Source organism: Nomascus leucogenys, chromosome 7b (assembly GCF_006542625.1).
Source record: "Nomascus leucogenys isolate Asia chromosome 7b, Asia_NLE_v1, whole genome shotgun sequence".
In the NCBI taxonomy this organism is placed as follows: Eukaryota; Metazoa; Chordata; class Mammalia; order Primates; family Hylobatidae; genus Nomascus; species Nomascus leucogenys.
In genome coordinates, this window is record NC_044387.1 from 86,880,407 (window position 1) to 86,902,983 (window position 22,577).

Consider the following 22,577-nt stretch of genomic DNA (forward strand, 5'->3'; position numbering starts at 1 on the left):
GGAGCCAAAAAACACATGAAAAAATGCTCATCATCACTGGCCATCAGAGAAATGCAAATCAAAACCACAGTGAGATACCATCTCACACCAGTTAGAATGGCCATGATTCAAAAGTCAGGAAACAACAGGTGCTGGAGAGGATGTGGAGAAATAGGAACACTTTTACACTGTTGGTGGGACTGTAAACTAGTTCAACCATTGTGGAAGTCAGTGTGGCGATTCCTCAGGGATCTAGAACTAGAAATACCATTTGACCCAGCCATCCCATTACTGGATATATACCCAAAGGACTATAAATCATGCTGCTATAAAGACACATGCACACGTATGTTTATTGCGGCACTATTCACAATAGCAAAGAGTTGGAACCAACCCAAATGTCCAACAGCGATAAACTGGATTAAGAAAATGTGGCACATATACACCATGGAATACTATGCAGCCATAAAAAATGATGAGTTCATATCCTTTGTAGGGACATGGATGAAACTGGAAAACATCATTCTTAGTAAACTATCCCAAGGACAAAAAACCAAACACCGCATGTTCTCACTTGTAGGTGGGAACTGAACAGTGAGAACTCATGGACACAGGAAGGGGAACATCACACTCCGGGGACTGTTGTGGGGTGGGGGGAGGGGGAGGGACAGCATTAGGAGATATACCTAATGCTAAATGACGAGTTAATGGGTGCAGCAAAACAACATGGCACATGGATACATATGTAACAAACCTGCACATTGTGCACATGTACCCTAAAACCTAAAGTATAATAATAAAAAAAAAAGAAAAAAAAGGAATATAAAAAATGAATAAAGTGCTTAGATTAAGAAGTAGGAAGTAATAACGATACAAAACACGAAACAAAGGAGAAGTTATTAATAAAGATAAAAGTTATATTATTTATTAGAAAATAGTAAGAAGCATTAATACATCTAAAATGTTTTCTTATAAACACCGATAAATGTCTTGAAAGCCTGAGTAATTTTTTAAGAGTAAAGAAAAAGCAGACAATATAGGAAAGAAATTAGGGTTCGAACTACAGATTCAAGAAGATTTAAAATAACTGTAGAATAATATACCATGAAAAGGTGAACCTTGATAACACATATTTAAACACCCAGAGGAAATACATGATTCCCTACTAAAATGGCAATGCTCAAATTTACTATTCACCTACTAAGAAAGACGAGATTAATGCTTAATCCACAATGATGCTCTTCACTATCTCTACCTTCCTCCTATTTTCCTTAACTGCATGCCTCACAAACAAGCAGACATTCAAAATAATTGTATAATAATTTTTTTTCATATTTTCCCCTTCGTTTCACTGTTCTTCCACTTCAGATAAGTCCCCGGCCTGTCTTTATCAATCTTCTTCTCATTGTGCCACGCTCCTAGGTTTTACTAATATAGTCATTACTCTTAAATTTTGGAGTATTGCTGCAATTACTATTAAATTACTATTAAAGGCCAGGCGCCGTGGCTCACGCCTGTAATCCCCGCACTTTGGGAGGCCGAGGTGGGCGGATCACGAGGTCAGGAGATTGAAAGACTATCCTGGATAACACGGTGAAACCCTGTCTCTACTAAACATACAAAAAAATTAGCCAGGCATGGTGGCCGGTGCCTATAGTCCCAGCTACTCGGGAGGCTGAGGCAGGAGAATGGCGTGAACCCAGGAGGCGGAGGTTGCAGTGAGCCGAGGTCATGCCACTGTACTCCAGCCTGGGCAACAGAGCAAGATTCCATCAAAAAAAAAAATTACTATTAAATTGTTTAATATATTTATTTTTTTACTTTTATTACAACTACGTGTTCCCTGCTTCTCTTCTTTATTATCTCCCATTGTGAAAACTATTCTGGAACATGAAGTGTTTCAGTGTTCCTCCACACCCACTCCCAGTTATTTTTCTTATATGATATATGCTGGGGTGATATACTCCACATATTTGCTTGTGTATCTGTATATTTTTAACCACAACATCTAAATACTGTATAGCAAGAATATAATTTTCTTGGATTTTATATTTTTGTCTCAATAGTTTGTGTTATTCTTCTGACTTTTAGCTTTCATTGGCATAGATACAAAGATCACTGCCAATCTAGTTTCAAGGATAACTTGATTTTCTTGTTTTAAAATTTATATTAATTTATCCTTATCCATGTAGTTTAATAATCTCATCTAAATATGCATTTTGTATCATAACAATCCATTCTATAATTTATCTATTAATTACAACACTATGTGTTTTTTATGGAAATATTTTGAACTCATTTTAAAACTTCTAATATTCATGTGTTAAATATTCTGAATTTAGCAACTATGTCTTTCTAGGCTTATAATTTCTAAATCCAAGTATTTTTATTCTAGTTTTTGTGATAATTCTGTTATTTTGTCTTCCAGAACTAATCTATGTCTCCTCATTTAAGGAATACATCTACTGAAGGTACTAATTTATGTATCTTATTTTAGCATTTATGTGATTTTCGTAAATATCCAAACTTCTATTGTTATCTTTTTCTAAGTTATTTATTGATGAATGTCTGACTCAGATATCTTTGATTCACTTCTAGCAGTCTACTCCAGCCACCAAAGTATAAAAGCTGGACAAACAACATAACGGAAATCATTTGAAGGCATTTGAAAGTGACCACCATTCACAGTTCTTTAAGGGTTATAAACCCTGAGAGATAAAAGGAATCAGTAGAACCCATACTTATGGCAACATTTCTCCTTTAGGGTATATTCAGCTTACTGTGTGGAATAGATTCAAAGAAGAAAGCCAAAGTCTCCCTGGGCTGAGGAAACACTGGATTTACAGTACAGTCACAGCAGCTGTGATTGGAGGGGACAAAAATCTCCAAGAATGTATATAACTGAACCCCAAAATCTGTATTCCATTTTTATTTTAGACTTTTTCAGCTCTCAAGCTGTACAGGGAAAGCTCTAAGATGCCCAACCAAAAGCAGTAGTTTAGACTGTGTGAAAGCACTGAACACATATTTCAATAGTTAACTGAATGAGTAGGCTTGGCAAATATTCTGTGCTCTCAGTTGATACCCCGGGACTATATCCTAGAAGCATGATCCATACCCTTGAAGAGAAAAACTGAAAAAACAAGAACCAATTTTGAACTGAAAATGTTTCAGAAAAAATTGCGTCTGCACTTAACATGTACAGATTATTTTTCTGGTCATTATTCCGTAAACAATATAGTGTAACAACTATTACGTAGCACACACATTTTATTAGGTATAATAGGTAATCTATATACATATATGCCCTGGAATCTACTTTTTCTAATGCTAATATAGCCACTGAAGCTACCTTAAGATTAGTTTTAGAATAGCACATTCTTTTTCATCCTTTGATTTTTTTAACATATAGTTGTCCCTCTAGTATCCATGGATTATTGGTTTCAGGGCATATATATATTGTGTGTGTATATATATATATATATATACACACACAATATATAAATATATATATATATAAATAATATATATTTTATAGATATATATGTGTGTTGTCAGGGATAATATGAGTCATTTCACAATGATAAATCAATCTATCTTTTGCCTGATAGAAGAGCTCCAAAATAAATGAAGCAAAAACTAACAGAACTGCAAGAAGATATAGACAAATCAACAAGTATATTCAAAGAGCTTAGCACCACTCTTAATAGTTGATAGAACAAGTAAACACAAATTAGTAATTATGCAGAAGACATGAACAATATAGTCTACCAACTTGATCTAAATAATATTAATCGAACACTCCACTGAGGAGAGTACAAATTCTTTTAAGGTACACACACAAATAAATCAGCAGGATGAAACATATTCTGGGACAAACAAAAATAAAACTCATCCATTTTTTGAGAGTCCAAAGCAGGAGGTTTTCTTGACGCCAGAGGTTTGAGAACAGCTTGAGCAACATTGCAAGACCTTGTCTCTACAAAAAAATTGAAAGAAAAAAATTTTCCAGGTGTGGTGGTGTATGCCTATAGTGCTAGCTACATGGGAAGCTCAATCAGGGGTGGTTTGAGCCCAGGAGTTAAAGATTGCAGTGAGCTATTTTCATGCCACAGCATTCAAGCCTGAATGACAGAGCAAGAACCTGTCTTTAAAAACAAAACAAAACAAAACAAAACACACAAAAAAATTCAATGAATTTAAATGCATATCAGTCCTCCAATGCTTTGTTAATCTTCTCTCATCACAATGCGACTAAATTGGAAATAAAAAATGGAATGCTCTCTTGAAAAAAAACCTTAAAATATTTGTAAATTATAGAACAGAATTGCAAATAAGCCATCGGTTAAAAATTGAATCAACAGATGAAAAAAATGAAAAAAGAAAAGAAGAAAAAATATCTTATTATTTTCTGATATCGAAGTGTTCTTTCAGCATTATAGAATTGAAAGTAATAAATTTAGGTTGAGTATGTCAATTTGATCACTTTTTACAACACTATATTTTGTACATATCATTTTGTAACCAAGTTACTCAATAAAGAAATGAGCAAGGTAGTTGTGTTCATCACAGTGTGTGAACTACAAAAGTGTCCAATAAAAATGTCTTAATTTTTATTTGCAAATGCTTTTTCTCCTGTAAGTAGTGGAGACTATTTTACCTCCTGTTAAGTCTAAGCTGATTTAGTGACTTGTTCACCCAATAGAAGGGGAAAGAATCAGCACAATGCCATTTCCAGATCAAGCTTTAAGAAGTCTGACAGTTACCCTATTACACTCTCAGAGCCCTGGGCCACCATGCTCTGATTAAGTCCAACCTAAAGCCATGCAGAGATGCAGTGTGGAAGGGAATCAAGACAGCTTGGTCAAAAACCCCAGCCAAACACTAGCTCAGTACAGATGCAAGTGACCTAGGTGAAATGAGACCAGCTGAAGAACTGTCCAGTCAACCTACTGTGTTATAAGAAATAAATTGTTAAGTCTTTAAATTTTGGACTGTTTTGATATACAATAACAGTAAATGATACACTATAATTTCAATTATAGTTCAGAGAAACAAACTATGGAAAATACATGATTGAGTGAGAAATTGTTTTATGGACGTCTTATTTTAATGTTACAACAAAATTCTAGAAAATAATAACATGCTCTATACAACAATACAGATATTAGTATGACATATGTATTGTTTATTATATGTAATATAGATTGATGATTATATGTTTTGTTGTTCTAATTAAGTCACTTATCTGTAAAATTGGAAACCCCATTATTTTCATAATGTTATGTTGATAAATTTAATTTTTTTAAGAAAACTCATAAAGTCTTCGTTGATATTGTTTGGCTGTGTTCCCACCCAAATCTCATCCTGAACTCCCATGTGCTGTGGGAGGGACCTAGTGGGAGGTAATTGAATCATGGAGATGGGTCTTTCTTAAGCTGTTCTTGTGATGGTGAATAAGTCTCATGAGATCTGATGGTTTTAAAAATGAGAGTTTCCTGCACAAGCCCACTCTCTTTACCTACTGCATCCATGTAAGAAGTGAAATGCTCCTCCTTGCCTACTGCCATGATTATGAGGCCTCCCCAGCCACATGGATCTGTAAGTCCATTAGACCTCTTTCTTTTGTAAATTGCCCAGTCTTGGGTATGTCTTTATCAGCAGCATGAAAACAGACTAATAGAGTAAATGAGTACCAGTAGAGTAGGGGCACTGCTGAAGAGATATCTGAAAATGTGGAAGTGACTTTGAAACTGGGTAACAGGCAGGGGTTGGAACAGTTTGGAGGGCTCACAAAAATAAAGGAAAATGTGGGAAAGTTTGGAACTCCCTAGAGACTTGTTGAATGGCTTTGCTCAAAATGCTGATAGTGATATGGACAATGAAATCCAGGTTGAGGTGGTCTCAGATGGAGATGAGGTACTTTTTGGGAACTGGAGCAAATATGACTCTTGTTATGTTTTATCAAAGAGACTGGCAGTATTTTGCCCCTGCCCTAGACATTTGTGGAACTTTGAACTTGAGAGAGAAGATTTAGGGTATGTGCTGAAAGAAATCTCTAAGCAGCAAAGCATTCAAGAGGTGACTTGGGTACTGTTAAAAGCATTGAGTTTCATACGGGAAGCAGAGTACAAACATTTGGAAAATTTGCAGCCTGACGATGCGATAAAAAAGAAAATCTCATTTTCTGAGGAGAAATTCAAGCTGACTGCAGAAATTTGCATAAGCAATGATGAGCAAAATGCTAATCCCCAAAAGAAGTAGGGGAAATGTCTCCAGGGCCTGTCACAGGTCTTCACAGCAGCCCCTCCCATCACAGGCCCAGAGGCCTAGAAGAAAAAAGTGGTTTTGTGGGCCGGGTCCAGGGTCTATATGCTATGTGCAGCATAGAGACTTGGTGCCTTGCATCCCGGCCACTCCAGCCATGGCTGAAATGGGCCAACATAGCACTTAAGCCATGGCTTCGGAGGGTGCAAGCCCCAAGCTTTGGCAGCTTCTATGTGGTGTTGAGCCTGCGAGTGCACAGAAGTCAAAAGTTGAGGTTTGGGAACTTCTGCCTAGATTACAGAAGATATATGGAAATGCCTGGATGCCCAGGCAGAAGTTTGCTGTAGGGGCAGGGTCCTCATGGAGAGTCTCTGCTAGGGAAGTGCAGAAGGGAAATGTGGGGTTGGAGCCCCCAAACAGAATCCCTACTGGGGCACTGCCTAGTGGAACTGTGAGAAGAGGACCACCATCCTTCAGACCTCAGAATGACAGATCCACCAACAGCTTGCACCGTGCACCTGAAAAAGCCACAGACACTCAATGCCCACTCATGAAAGCAGCCAGGAGGGAGGCTAGACCCAGCAAAGCCATCGAGTCGGAGTGGCCCAAGACCATGGGAATCCACCTCTTGCATCAATGTGACCTGGATGTGAGACATGGAGTCAAAAAAGATCATTTTGGAACTTTAAGATTTGACTGTCCTGCTAGATTTCAGACTTGCATGGGTCCTGTAGCCCTTTTGGCCAATTTCTTCCATTTGGAATGACTGTGTTTAGCCAATGCCTGTACCCTCATAGTATCTAGGAAGCAACTAGCTTGCTTTTGGTTTTACATGTTCATAGGCATAATGGACTTTCCTTGTCTCAGATGAGACTTTGGACTGTGGACTTTTGAGTTAATGCTGAAATGAGTTCAGACTTTAGGGGACTGTTGGAAAGGCATGATTGGTTTTGAAATGTAAGGACATGAGATTTGGGAGGGTCCAGGGGAGGAATGATATGGTTTGGCTCTGTCCCCACCTAAATCTCATCCTGAATTCCCTCATGTTGTGGGAGGGACCTGGTGGGAGGTAATTGAATCATGGGAGTGGTTCTTTCCCATGCTGTTTTCATGATAGTGAATAAGTCTCACGAGATCTAAAGGTTTTAAAAACAAGAGTTGCCTGTACAAGCTCTCTCTCTTTGCCTGCTGCCATCCATGTAAGACATGACTTGCTGCTCCTTGCTTTCCACCATGATTGTGAGGCCTCCCCAGCCATGTGGAACTGTAAGTCCATTAAACCTTTTTATTTTGTAAATTGCCCAGTCTCGGGTATGTCTTTATCAGCAGTGTGAAAACAGACTAATACATTTGTTGAATTTCATTTCCCATAAGCATAGATAATTTTAGAAACTTGAGTATGGCATTTGTGTTAGTAGTCAACAAAGATTAAACCTAGACAATCATTAGACTCATGGATACCTAGGAGAGAAACTCTGCTGGACAAAGAAGATAAACAATAGACACACAAACATAGTCAATCATAATCTAATTCCAGCATACTTTTTCATGTTTATACAAACTTATTCTTACGGTTTGGTTTAAATTTATGCACATAGAGAAATTATTGCAAATATTTGAATAAATCATGCTGCCTCAACCTGTATATCTTAATATATGTACTGCTGCTTTCCTTTACAAGGCTTACTTTTACAGGCATAGCTGAAATACCCCTAGTTCAAAAAAGGCTTCAACTTTCCCTTCTCAAAAACAGAATTGGTAATTTTCCCCATTTTGTCATAGTTGTAAATTTTACATGTTTTAATTCCTTAACACATGTTATGAAAATATTTTGCATTCCACAATCTGTAATTGGACTAAGCTTTTTGAGGGTAGGATCCATGATATGTTTATTAATGCCTATTACTGGGCCCAGAGTATATTAGGTAACCAGTAGAAATATGATGAATGAATTAAATGATAGCAGAAAACCAATACAGCTAAATAATTAACTACTGAAATGAAATACATTCAAGTAATACATAAAATTTTGGTAGAAGTTGGTAAAAATATTCAAATGTGAAGAGTAGTTGGTTTTTACCACATTTTTAGCAAAATAAGAAGAGGGTTCCCAATATAGCATGAAGCGTTAATGTGCACACAAAATCAGATGATATGCAAATGTAGCTTTTTAGCATATATGTCTAATACAAACAATAGAATAAGCTGTAAGCAAACCAATTTTGGGACATCCTAATATGTTCAGGTAAGCTTACATTACAAGTGCCATGTAAAGTTATCAATGTACTGCTTATTTTTAAAAAATCATTTGAAGTTGATAAAATAATCTCCAGATAGTCCTAAATGTTACTGTAATGTAGAGAAAACTTTCTGAAATGAATATATTGAGAGAAAAACTTCATGAAACCATAATTTTTATATCATATAAAAGTTATATGTACTTAAGCTTGATTTCCATTCTGAGAATCAGCAGAGAGAAACTTTTCCTAAAATCAGTGTGGATGAGAAGTTCCTTTGTGTTGTTTTTTAAAAAATCAGTTAATGCTAAAATAAACCCCCTGGGAATTTCTTTAATGACAAATAACCTAAGTGAAAAAAGAATGCAAATAACCATTTGTTTTGGGCAACCATTCGTTATACCCACACTGTGGCATAAACTTCAAGTAGAGAAGACCTCTTTTGTCTAAATAATGCATTAATCCTCTTTTCTTTGTAGTTTCCATTGAACATCCGTGATTGATTTTATTCCTTGCTGAAATAAAACTTATCAGACCCAATCATTTCAGCACCTGATTTCTTTGCTGGACTTAAGAAGAAAAGGGTATTTGGGGGTATTGCTCTATTTATATAAAAATGGCAGAAGAATCATGTTATATAAAACAGTGTGAAGGGTTGTTGAATTTTGTCAAAGGCCTTTTCTGCATCTATTGAGATAATCATGTGGTTTTTGTCTTTGGTTCTGTTTATATGCTGGATTACATTTATTGATTTTTGTATGTTGAACCAGCCTTGCATCCCAGGGATGAAGCCCACTTGATCATGGTGGATAAGCTTTTTGATGTGCTGCTGGATTTGGTTTGCCAGTATTTTATTGAGGATTTTTACATCAATGTTCATCAAGGATATTGGTCTGAAATTCTCTTTTTTGGTTATGTCTCTGCCAGGCTTTGGTATCAGGACGATGCTGGCCTCATAAAATGTGTTAGGGAGGATTCCCTCTTTTTCTATTGATTGGAATAGTTTCAGAAGGAATGGTACCAGTTCCTCCTTGTACCTCTGGTAGAATTCCACTGTGAATCCATCAGGTCCTGGACACTTTTTGGTTGGTAAGTTATTGATTATTGCCACAATTTCAGAGCCTGTTATTGGTCTATTCAGAGATTCAACTTCTTCCTGGTTTAGTCTTGGGAGGGTGTATTTGTCAAGGAATTTATCCATTTCTTCTAGATTTTCTAGTTTATTTGCATAGAGGTGTTTGTAGTATTCTCTGATGGTAGATTGTATTTCTGTGGGATTGGTGATGATAACCCCTTTTTCATTTTTTATTGCATCTATTTGATTCTTCTTTTCTTCTTTATTAGTCTTGATCTTTTCAAAAAACCAGCTCCTGGATTTATTAATTTTTTGAAGGGTTTTTTGTGTCTCCATTTCTTTCAGTTCTGCTCTGATTTTAGTTATTTCTAGCCTTCTGCTAGCTTTTGAATGTGTTTGTTCTTGCTTTTCTAGTTCTTTTAATTGTGATGTTAGGGTGTCAATTTTGGATCTTTCCTGCTTTCTCCTGTGGGCATTTAGTGCTATAAATTTCCCTCTACACAATGCTTTGAATGTGTCCCAGAGATTCTGGTATGTTGTGTCTTTGTTCTCGTTGGTTTCAAAGAACATCTTTATTTCTGCCTTCATTTCATTATGTACCCAATAGTCATTCAGGAGCAGGTTGTTCAGTTTCCATGTAGTTGAGCAGTTTTGAGTGAGTTTCTTAATCCTGAGTTCTAGTTTGATTGCACTGTGGTCTGAGAGACAGTTTGTTCTAATTTCTGTTCTTCTACATTTGCTGAGGAGAGCTTTACTTCCAACTATGTGGTCAATTTTGGAATAGGTGTGGTGTGGTGCTGAAAAAAATGTATATTCTGTTGATTTGGGGTGGAGAGTTCTGTAGATGTGCATTAGGTCCACTTTGTGCAGAGCTGAGTTCAATTCCTGGATATGCTTGTTAACTTTCTGTCTCATTGATCTGTCTAATGTTGACAGTGGGGTGTTAAAATCTCCCATTATTATTGTGTGGGAGTTTAAGTCCCTTTGTAGGTCACTCAGGACTTGCTTTATGAATCTGGGTGCAAAATTCAACAACCCTTCATGCTAAAAGCTCTCAATAAATTAGGTATTGATGGGACGTATCTCAAAATAATAAGAGCTATCTATGACAAACCCACAGCCAATATCATACTGAATGGGCAAAAACTGGAAGCATTCCCTTTGAAAACTGGCACAAGACAGGGATGCCCTCTCTCACCACTCCTATTCAACATAGTGCTGGAAGTTCTGGCCAGGGCAATCAGGCAGGAGAAGGAAATAAAGGGTATTCAATTAGGAAAAGAGGAAGTCAAATTGTCCCTGTTTGCAGATGACATGATTGTATATCTAGAAAACCCCATTGTCTCAGCCCAAAATCTCCTTAAGCTGATTAGCAACTTCAGCAAAGTCTCAGGATACAAAATCAATGTACAAAAATCACAAGCATTCTTGTACACCAATAACAGACAAACAGAGAGCCAAATCATGAGTGAACTCCCATTCACAATTGCTTCAAAGAGAATAAAATACCTAGGAATCCAATTTACAAGGGATGTGAAGGAACTCTTCAAGGAGAACTACAAACCACTGCTCAATGAAATAAAAGAGGATACAAACAAATGGAAGAGCATTCCATGCTCATGGATTGGAAGAATCAATATCGTGAAAATGGCCATACTGCCCAAGGTAATTTATAGATTCAATGCCATCCCCATCAAACTACCAATGACTTTATTCACAGAATTGGAAAAAGCTGCTTTAAAGTTCATATGGAACCAAAAAAGAGCCCGCATTGCCAAGTCAATCCTAAGCCAAAAGAACAAAGCTGGAGGCATCAGGCTACTTGCCTTCAAACTATACTACAAGGCTACAGTAACCAAAACAGCATGGTACTGGTACCAAAACAGAGATATACATGAATGGATCAGAACAGAGCCCTCAGAAATGATGCCGCATATCTACAACTATCTGATCTTTGACAAACCTGACAAAAACAAGAAATGGGGAAAGGATTCCCTATTTAATAAATGGTGCTGGGAAAACTGGCTAGCCATATGTAGAAAGCTGAAACTGGATCCCTTCCTTACACCTTATACAAAAATTAATTCAAGATGGATTAAAGACTTAAATGTTAGACCTAAAACCATTAAAATCCTACAAGAAAACCTAGGCAATACCATTCAGGACATAGGCTTGGGCAAGGACTTCATGTCTAAAACACCAAAAGCAATGGCAACAAAAGCCAAAATTGACAAATGGGATCTAATTAAACTAAAGAGCTTCTGCACAGCAAAAGAAACTACCATCAGAGTGCACAGGCAACCTACAGAATGGGAGAAAATTTTTGCAACCTACTCATCTGACAAGGGGCTAATATCCAGAATCTACAATGAACTCAAACAAATTTACAAGAAAAAAACAAACAACCCCATCAAAAAGTGGGCTAAGGACATGAACAGATACTTCTCAAAAGAAGACATTTATGGAGCCAAAAAACACATGAAAAAATGCTCATCATCACTGGCCATCAGAGAAATGCAAATCAAAACCACAGTGAGATACCATCTCACACCAATTAGAATGGCCATGATTCAAAAGTCAGGAAACAACAGGTGCTGGAGAGGATGTGGAGAAATAGGAACACTTTTACACTGTTGGTGGGACTGTAAACTAATTCAACCATTGTGGAAGTCAGTGTGGCGATTCCTCAGGGATCTAGAACTAGAAATACCATTTGACCCAGCCATCCCATTGCTGGGTATATACCCAAAGGACTATAAATCATGCTGCTATAAAGACACATGCACACGTATGTTTATTGCAGCACTATTCACAATAGCAAAGAGTTGGAACCAACCCAAATGTCCAACAGCGATAGACTGGATTAAGAAAATGTGGCACATACACACCATGGAATACTATGCAGCCATAAAAAATGATGAATTCATGTCCTTTGTAGGGACATGGATGAAACTGGAAACCATCATTCTCAGTAAACTATCCCAAGGACAAAAAACCAAACACCACATGTTCTCACTCATAGGTGGGAATTGAACAATGAGAACTCATGGACACCGGAAGGGGAACATCACACTCCGGGGGCTGTTGTGGGGTGGGGGGAGGGGGGAGGGACAGCATTAGGAGATATACCTAATGCTAAATGAGTTAATGGGTGCAACAAACCAACATGGCACATGGATACATATGTAACAAACCTGCACATTGTGCACATGTACCCTAAAACCTAAAGTATAATAATAAAAAGAAAAAAAAAAAACAGTGAGTTTTCCAATAACAAATATTCTGACCTGCAAAAATTGACCCCCTGTTTAAAGTCAAAGCAACTATTACTGCCATGCATTGTGATTTATTTCCCTCACAACTGTGACTGCATTAATTCAGATAATTTGCTTCCTTTATAGTTTTAAGATAAAGGACAAGAAAAGTGGGTTATGAAGTCTGTGGTTTTGAATAATGACTGTCAAAAGGGACATATAGGTAAAGATACTTCCTAGGTATGAACAGCCATATATTCAACATTCTGAATACAGAAATCAGAGTTACCATAAATATTCTTACTTGAAGTACTTTTTGCAGATCTTTCACATACCAAAGTTTTGCTGCATTTGACTTACATCAGGCCCAAATTTCAGGCTATCTAGAGAAGCTATTATAAATATTACATCAGAAAATTAGAATTTCACTAGTAATGGGTAAGACATGTATTAGAATCAAAACTGAATTTGTAGAAACATGGCAAAAATTATGCTAGTTAATGTCAAAATTTTAATACAGATGTATAAATGCAGATATAAATCACTGCCATACTAACAAACCCTCTTTCCAAAATATCAAAAGCTAAAATCTTAGAAAATAAATGTTAAATTTTAGATTTGTTATTTATGAAAAGATACAAGCAAGAAGTAATATTATTATTCATAATTAATCCATTATTCAGTTTCATTAGATACAACTTTATCACTCATTTCCAGTGGTTACAACTTGGATGGACTGAAGTCCTTCTCACCTTAAACTTTAATTATTTCCAAAACAGCTTCAGTTTATCTTGACTTAAGTATGTCAAAATTAGGATATTGGAATTCAGAAGCCATAATCAGAAACACCAAAAATACATATCTTATCATTTTAATACTGCTCAAGTGAGCTTTCACAGAACCTATACATTTAGGGCCCCCGTCACGACTCCAGAGGGCTTGGTATTTTTCTTTCTCCTGTGCTCTACAAGTTCTTCAAGCTTATCTGTTTTATACTATCAGTTATTTCCCTCTTATACCATGGCTTAAGAGCAAAGCTTGCTCCAGAACTGATTCCCATTGCTTTCTGAGAAAGAGAGCTGTTAAAAGCAAAATATGTAATGGTATGTGTAAAATATACCATCTCCATCCCCATACTTATTTTTCTATTTTTTCTCAGAATATGAAATTTGTCATACAGAAATAAAATAAAAGAAATTGTTAGGTTCATTTCTCCACAGTGTTTAGGTTAGCAAGAGTAACTTAGAGAAAACTGCAATGGAACAGTATTTCAGACAATATAAATGGATGCTTTTCTCTCCCAGCTGTTTTGTGTTTGCTTTATTTATTTTTCTTTTTGAGATTTCTGATCCTTCCTTCATCCTGCCTCTCCCTGCCATTTGGGGCCTTAGCTAATATATGCAGCAGATTATGACTATCACTTTGGTAAAACACAGAAAGGTTTTTGAGATTTAGGAGGCTAACTCTTGAGGGAACTCAGAGTATGGAAAGGCTTGATGAGTCAGAGTAAAGTTTCTCTCAGCCATGACTAGGTAGGTTCCCAGGACTAGAAGGATGACAGGGGAGATACCACTGAGGTTTGGCTTAGATGGTTACATTTGGCAGAACTAGGTCAGAACAACAAAAGTCATCTACTCCCCACTAGACTGGGGATTCACCCCTGGAACCTGCACCAGAGCCTTGTCAGTGCCCAACCTGTTTGGTCTCCTTTCCCTTGTGCATCCGCTAAGTCCAGAAGCCACGTTAGCTGTCCTTGGCATGACCCGGTGACATCCTCCCTTTTAGAGTAGCCAGCACATCATTGCCTATTAGCCATCCAGTAGTAATGATACCCACCTAAGTTCCAAGAACCTGCTTGGTCTCAAAGTATCTTACATTGTGAATATCAGTATGTCCTATTCATGAATAACTTGGTTTTAAACATCTAGGACACTTGAAAACCCAGAGAAAGTCATAATTCCTAGAAATGTGAGAATGCACGAAGAGACAAGAGACCTGTCCTTATGTATTTGTCTGTGTCAGACTGGGACCAGGTCAGCATCTATATATTTTTGGTGTTTCTGATTATGGCTTCTGAATTCCAATACCCTAATTCTGACATACTTTAATTAAGTCGAGATAAACTTAATTAAACAGGTACAGTATCAGTACTGTAGACACATAACCTTATAATCTTTACTTTCATTTATTTCTGTTTTTATCTTCAGAAAGCATCAGTTTTAAATTGAATAGATACAACTAATTCTGGTTCACCTGCATTACGTTCCTCTCTATGGCAAGAAATTGCAAACAAAAATCATGATGGAATTGCTTAATGTGCTGGTTTATTACCCATCCTGAGTAACATTTACATAGCTGTCCACATGTTAAAGGGATAGTCTTTGTTTGCCAGTGTTAGCCATCATCCCACGGGGAGCTTAAATATCATCTTCCAAGGGGAGCTTAAATACCACATTCCTCTGAAACTGTGCACTGTATTCAGAAACCTGCTCTCTTCCCTTCATTTTCTGAAATTCCACTGCACTTGGGCATCCTTGAGTTTACTATCAGGTGTATACATATGTATCTCCCTAACTCCACTCTCAGCTCTTAATATCAGGTATGGTGGTGTTTGTGTTCATCTTGTATTTATACAACCTACACTAAAGTCTTAAATTCAATAAAGGAGTCATTGAAAGGACACATCAGTAGATAAGGTATTTTAGTAAATTCAAACTGATTATTTATTACTGCATTCAACTTGTTTTTAGATTGAAATTAATATTTTATATAATATCGCTATGCTCCCTACATGCAGTACAACATTGTTGAAATTATCGAAGTCCTAAGAAAAGTGTGCATATGATTATGAGTTACATCTTGTATATGGTACCTGTCTGGGCATAGAGTGTTTAGCAGAAATTTTCTATTCAATATCATCATAAACAAAAGAAGCAAAGCCCTTCTGCTGTATTCCAAATGTGTATTTCATTGCCAGGCTTTTACATCATGAAATTCATAATCCAAAATTATCTTCAATGAGAGTAAAACCAGAGATTCTTACATTATATCTGTAAGGCAGAGAAAATGCTCATTGTTACAATCTGTATTAACTGAATATAAAAAGCAATTTCACCAAGGAATAGAAATCTAGCTCAGAGCTTACACATACAGACACGTATATTTGTATTCTCCAAGAGACTCTAATGTATTCCTTGTCATACCTCATGCTCCTTTCTTCATATCTGAACTGCATGGCTTTACTTACACCAGCAACGCATAGTGGAAATACAGAACATTTCATTCCTGGCAAATATGGTCAAGTTAGGAAGCAAGTCTGGATCATTTAGACTAAAATACAAGGTATTTTTCTCCCCTTTGACATCAAAATATCTTGTTTTCCCTCTTCAGCTTTCCACTTAATAATAATAGCACATTTGGATGGTGTTTTAGGATTTTTAAAAGCAAACATAAGTGGTGGTTAGAGCAATTGGCATGAAGTCTATTCAACAGGAATGAAGAATAAAGAGTGTCTAGTGATTGCAAAAGAACAGAGCCAGTAAATAGCAAAAGAAAGCCTTACGGGGCAGACATCCTGACTTATAGTTCATTGCTTTTTTTTTTTTTCCTTTGAATATAATGCCTCTCATATGGTTATAAAGAAAGGAAGATAAACAAAGAATCATGTTCTGGGTGTAAAATTATTTGAAATATTCTAAATAATCTATATGAAGTCTCAATTTTAGTGGAGTGACTTCATGTATGTTAAATGAAATTGCCTGACATTGGCAAGTTATAGGGTAGTCTAGACCTCCACTACTCAGCAGCTTCCTTTGAAAGATAATTATTAATGACTTTCTGTTCTGTTTTTAAGTAATAATTTTCCAAAACTTTATTTGCTGGTTGTTCTCCAACTAGATTATGAGTCATTAAATTTATGAATCATGTCTTTAACTTCTTCTGTGTTTGCCTCAGATTCCCAGTGCCGTGTTCTGCTGACGAGGCACATACTTACCTGACTGTTAAATTTCTGACTGTAAAGTTTTTACCAATAAGTGAAAATTTCTAATTTTTAAATTTCTATTTATTTTGTTTGAAGTAAATCATATTACAATTTGTGGCTTTATCTATAGAATAGGTTTAACTCTCAAGTGCTTGTTAGCAGGAGAAGTGAATAGTGTTCTACATTTGACTTACTCTCTTTGTAAGTCATTTCTAGGTATATATTTTTATTACATCGCTTCATATGACAATAGACTTCAAGGTCTTAACTACAATAATTTGAAGTTTAGAGATGCCTATAGGGTCTTATTCAGCTTCATTGATTTGAGCATTTTAACACAGGACAAATCAAGTGAAATACCAATGGCTTCTTTTTAAACTCTAGAAATTAACAAAAGGGCCACCTGGCAACTCATAAGGGAAAGAGAAACCTTATCCACTTAGGTTTGATGTTGAGAAGAAAAGGATAAAGAATGATTTTCTGGTCATTTTTTCTAGCAGAAGCCTGCAGCACCAATAGGCTTCCTAAGTCACCACTATGTAGCAGCAGCCTCAAGTGCACCCAGGCCTCAGTACCATCTCTCACTTCACTGCATCTCAGAGATGACCTCAGGTTATACTTTGCCTCATACTCAAACAAACAAAGAAATGGTACAAGAACTAAGTAAAAGCTACAGTATGCAGTAGGGTTTTATTTTTTCTACTATAAAGGTAGATTCTATAACAGACTCAAGGTAAGGTTAAGATATGTGCTTGCTCAGCTATGTAATTGTTTATACCAATTCCCCAAATTACTACAATTTCAGAAATTTAGCATTCTTCTCTGGAAACAGACTTTTTTAATTGTAACAATGCAAACAACGCGTCACCGTCAGGAATGTGTGCTTTATTTATTATAAAAACAAAACAAAACAAAAATCCTCTCCTTCTTCATTATAGCCTGCATTTCAAGATTCATCATTCAAATGGTTTACCAAATTCAATGCTTATCAGAATCCCTTGGGGAAACATTTAAAAATACAAATGGCAGAACCTATTATAGACCTACTATGTCAGACAGTCTAGGCCTAAAATCTGGAAATCAATATACTTTGGACCTCTTCAAATCATTTTATGTAGTCCATGTCCTGCATTTGGAAAACACTTGCATTTCATTAAAACTAATTTCTAGTATTCAGGCTTTCAACTTTTAGAAACAATTCTGTGTAAGTGAATTGGCAAGATATGTTAAATAAATTATAATTTGAAACACCTGATAAACTCCTTTATTTGTTTCAAAAAGAAACTCATAGACAATGGATAACACTTGTCCTGAATCAGGATACAAAAGGCATGATCTTTTCTTGTGACTCCTTATCTTTTTTTCTTTTTTTAATCATTATTATTTTTTAATACAGACAGGATTTCACCATTTTGCCCAGGCTGGTCTGAAACTCTTGAGCTAAAGCATTCTGCCCACTTCGGCCTCCCAAAGTGCTGGGATTACAGGCCTGAGCAACCACGCCCAGTTGTTTTTCTATTCACAAGGTTCCCCATCACCAGTAGGTGCAGCACAGTGTACTGGAAAAAGCGTAGGTCTTGAAGGCTCACGGTTGTGAAGCTGGACATGTTAATATACTTCAGTTTATCCTGATGGTAAAATCTGGATTATAAATACTTAATCCACAGATTTGCTGCTAATTTAAAATTATATAATGTTGTTAGTTATAAACCAGATAATGCTTTAAGAATACACTGTTTTAGGGAAATGTTAATTTCCTTCAGTACAAGAGGCATTGTCTTGAATTTTCTGTACTTGAATTTTAATCCTTCTCTAACCACTGCTATTTATACAGTATGATATCCCAGTAAGAGAACTATAATCCTAGGGTCATAAAATTTAGTGATGTGAAGAAAGTTTAAAATTTACAGAGTCAAGTTTCTGCTAATGGTTGTGTAAGATACTACTGCATAGACTCCCAACCCTGTCAGCAGAAAATAACTATAAAAAGTGGACATAGTAAACAAGCCACTACATGAAGGCACTAAAGACAGAACAAATGCAGTTAAATACTTACAGGGGAGTTTGCATCACCATCAGTGGAGGAGGGGTACACAGAAAGAAATAACAAGCATGGAAACTGTAAATATTGGGTAAATATGAAAAAGTATTTTGCCATCTTCTTAATTACTATGTAACTCAAAAATTTGTTTAAAGCTAAGTTTGTAGCATTATTTTGTAGGGTTACAGAACACATAAATACTAAAACTAGCACATAAAAGATAGGGTAGGGGTGATGATCTCATGGCTGTAAAGTTTCTATATTTAGTTTGTAGTAGTATCATAATAACAGCAACAATTGGGAAAACTAAGGATTTATATTGTAATCCCCTGAACAAACACAAACAATGATTCATGAAAGTATGAGTTTTTAGTATAGCAAAATACTCAAAAAAGGAGAAACATTAAAGAAAAAAGTAGGACAAATGAAACCTAATAACAAAATGGTAATTCAACTCAACTATATTAATAATTACACTAAAGGTGCAATTAAATAGAAAGGGTTTGTCAGATTGGATTAAATAAGCAAGACCTACTAATTTGCTGTCTACAAGATATGCACTATAAGCATAAATGTTTGAAAGAAAATTCATGGAAAAAGTTATACTACACAAATAGCAGAAAAAAGGATGAGATGACTAAATCAATATTAGATAAATATATTTTAATGAAGATAATCTATCATTCAAGATAAAAACAGTGTTTAATATTTTTAAAAGGGTCAACTTATCAGAAAGAAAAAGTAATTACAAAAACGTTTTGCCTAATAGCAGGGCTTCAAAATACATTAAAAAAATACACAATTACCAAAACATATTTAGTGATTTTAACACCATTTCTTAGCAATTGTCAAAATAAATTGACAAAAAATTTTACCAAATATACAGAAAATCTGAACAATACTATGAATTGTGTTGACCTAGTTGATATTTATAGAACACATTTTTCTTCAAGTATTCAAATGAATACTTGAAATTATCCACTAGAAAAACCATTTACTGGGCCAAAAAATGTCCTTAAATTTAAAAATTGTAATCCAACAGAGTTTATTTATCAGAAAATGTTTAATTACATCAATAATTAACAAGTATAAGACAACTAGGTAAGCCCAAATGTTTAAATTTAACATAAAATACAATTTTAAACAATGTAATTTTACATAGCACTGTTCAAAAGTGAAATCACAAGGAAAACAGAAAATATTACCAACTAAATAATAATAAAACATATCGATATATGAGAAAAGTAAGTAAAGTAGTGCTTTGACTTTTTTACTTACTTTTTTCTAACATCTATTAGAATCCTAGAAAATATGTTTGGAAAAAAGAAAAACAAGATCAAAGATTATTTGAAAATGAAAATCATCTAGAACAGTGTATTGAACTTTGAAAACGAACAAGAGTAGATAACTCATACTGCTTCAATCAAATATTTACTATTCAATCAAATATTTACTATTGATTTACAATAATCAAGAGAGGCTAACATTTAATAGATATATGATTAATGGGACCAAATATGTATTCCAAACACCTATTTGTTCCATTGATTTTTTTTGCAAAGATGCCAGGGTAATTCAATAAGGAATAATAATATTTTCAATAAGTGGCATTAAAAAGACTGAATATTTGTATGAAAATAAAAAGAAACCTGTGCCTCACGTAAAATGTATCAAAATCTACCTTTCTATCTCTTTATCACTCTCTGAGCTAAAATTCTACAATTTGTATAAGAAAACAAAGAAGGAAACCTTTGTGACATTGAGTTAGGAAAAAATTTCTTAAACAAGACAAAAAACTGAATCGTACAAAAAAATCAGTAAGGCAGACTTCAAAAAGTTAGAGTCTTTTGTAATTCTTTTGTTTATAAGAAAATGATAAGGTAAGCCACAGATTGGAGGACAAATTACAAAATGTATATCTGACAAAAGTCTTCCAAAAAGTTTTTTTTTTTTTTCAAAATAAACCCAAACTTGGAAAAACACAAATGTTTTTCATCTGATAAATGGATACACAATTGTAGTACAAAATATTGTTACAGTAAAACAACCTAGATGAATCTCAAAATATTAGTCTAATATGAGAGACTATAGTGTAATATTTATAGTTTTATTCACATGAAATTCTAGAAAGTGAGACCCACAGTTAAAAAAAAATAATGGTTTACAGAGAGTCAGAGAAAGACATGAATTGTAAATATTTCAATCTATATCTTGATTGTGGTGATGGCAAAGAGTTTATGAAAACATATACCAAAAATGGAAGAATTCTATTGTATTATAAAATATATTGTTATACAAATGTAGAGAAAAATCAGTAAGTCAGACATGCTAAATTTTAGGTGATGAGGATGCTGTTGCGGCATAACTACGATAGAACTGAATATCTTAGTTTGACTTGTGTGTTGAAGGCTGGTAGAGGTAACTTAATCTTAACTTCTGATTTTCCACACTAACAGAAAAGCTGAATTAACAGAGAAAAATAAAGAATAATTTTGAGAGTCTTGAACCTCTGTTTCAAGACTCAATTATCTAGTCTGTCTGACCTACCACTCCTTCCTCACCGATTATAGGAGGATCTTCCATTACTATCAGTTTCCTTTCATAAAATTGTATCAGGTTTCAGTATTCCTCAAGAAAAGTCTATTTGCCACATTTATGGATCATGTTACCTAGAGTTGTCCATCAAAAAAACAGCTGAAACGAAAGTAAACACTTACACCTCCTAGCATTTTTCCTTTTCTATTTGGAGCTTTGATTTTAAATTCATCATTCGTTTCCTTAACCATAGCCTTCCATACTATTATATTAACCAGATGGTATAATTTCTCAAATATGAAGCTCTATTTAGAAGTTGTAGTAATATGGAACATTTCCCTTGCTACTAAAAATTGGTAGAAAATGTAATGCATTAAGTCAAGCAGAGAAAGAAAGATTGCAAACTGCCAGTGATTTACATGATAGAATTAAAGAATATACATAGATATAAAAAAACATGTTCTGTCCAACTTAGAAATTAGAAGCACCACAACTACCAGCAAAACTATAAATTTATAAAAATAAGTTATTTATTATCTGTTGAGCAAATTAATAAAATAGATAACATAAATAGACAATATTTTAAAAGCAGTATCTAAAGTTTTGCTTCTACTCCTTAAAATTCTCAAAAGCTACCTTCTGGCTTTCTGTTACTTTAGTTTTACCTTATCCCTTCTCCAAAATGCAGAAACATAGCATATGCCAAAAGTAGATGAATTCTTGTGTGTTGGAGGCTGACAGAGGTAACATACTCTCTAAAGTGGTATAGAGCTAGAGAGAAGGTAAAATGAATGTTCACAGTGACAACACTTGTTAATCAAAAGAAGGTGGCAAGTTCAATCTGTGACCTGAGATACTGTGAATACTCAAGGCCTTAATAGAAAGTAACTAGTAAGTAAAAATACTATAGCTAAAACCTATGTCCAAAGTGAGAAGACAAAATAAAAACTAGAAGTTAATGTAATGATCGAGAAACGCATGAGAAGTCATCCTGAGAGATCTGATTCTGTCGTTCTTACATGAGCCTGTTTAGAACAAGATGGCCTTTTTAAGAACCAGTGTTTGCCACACAACTCCCAAAGATACATGTTAATTGTCTGATGGGATTTGACGTTTGCCAGTCTGTAAAACATTCAACACTTGTCTGGATTAAACTAATTTTCCTTATTCAGCCTAATTTAATGTAGCCTATACTACACTTGAAAGG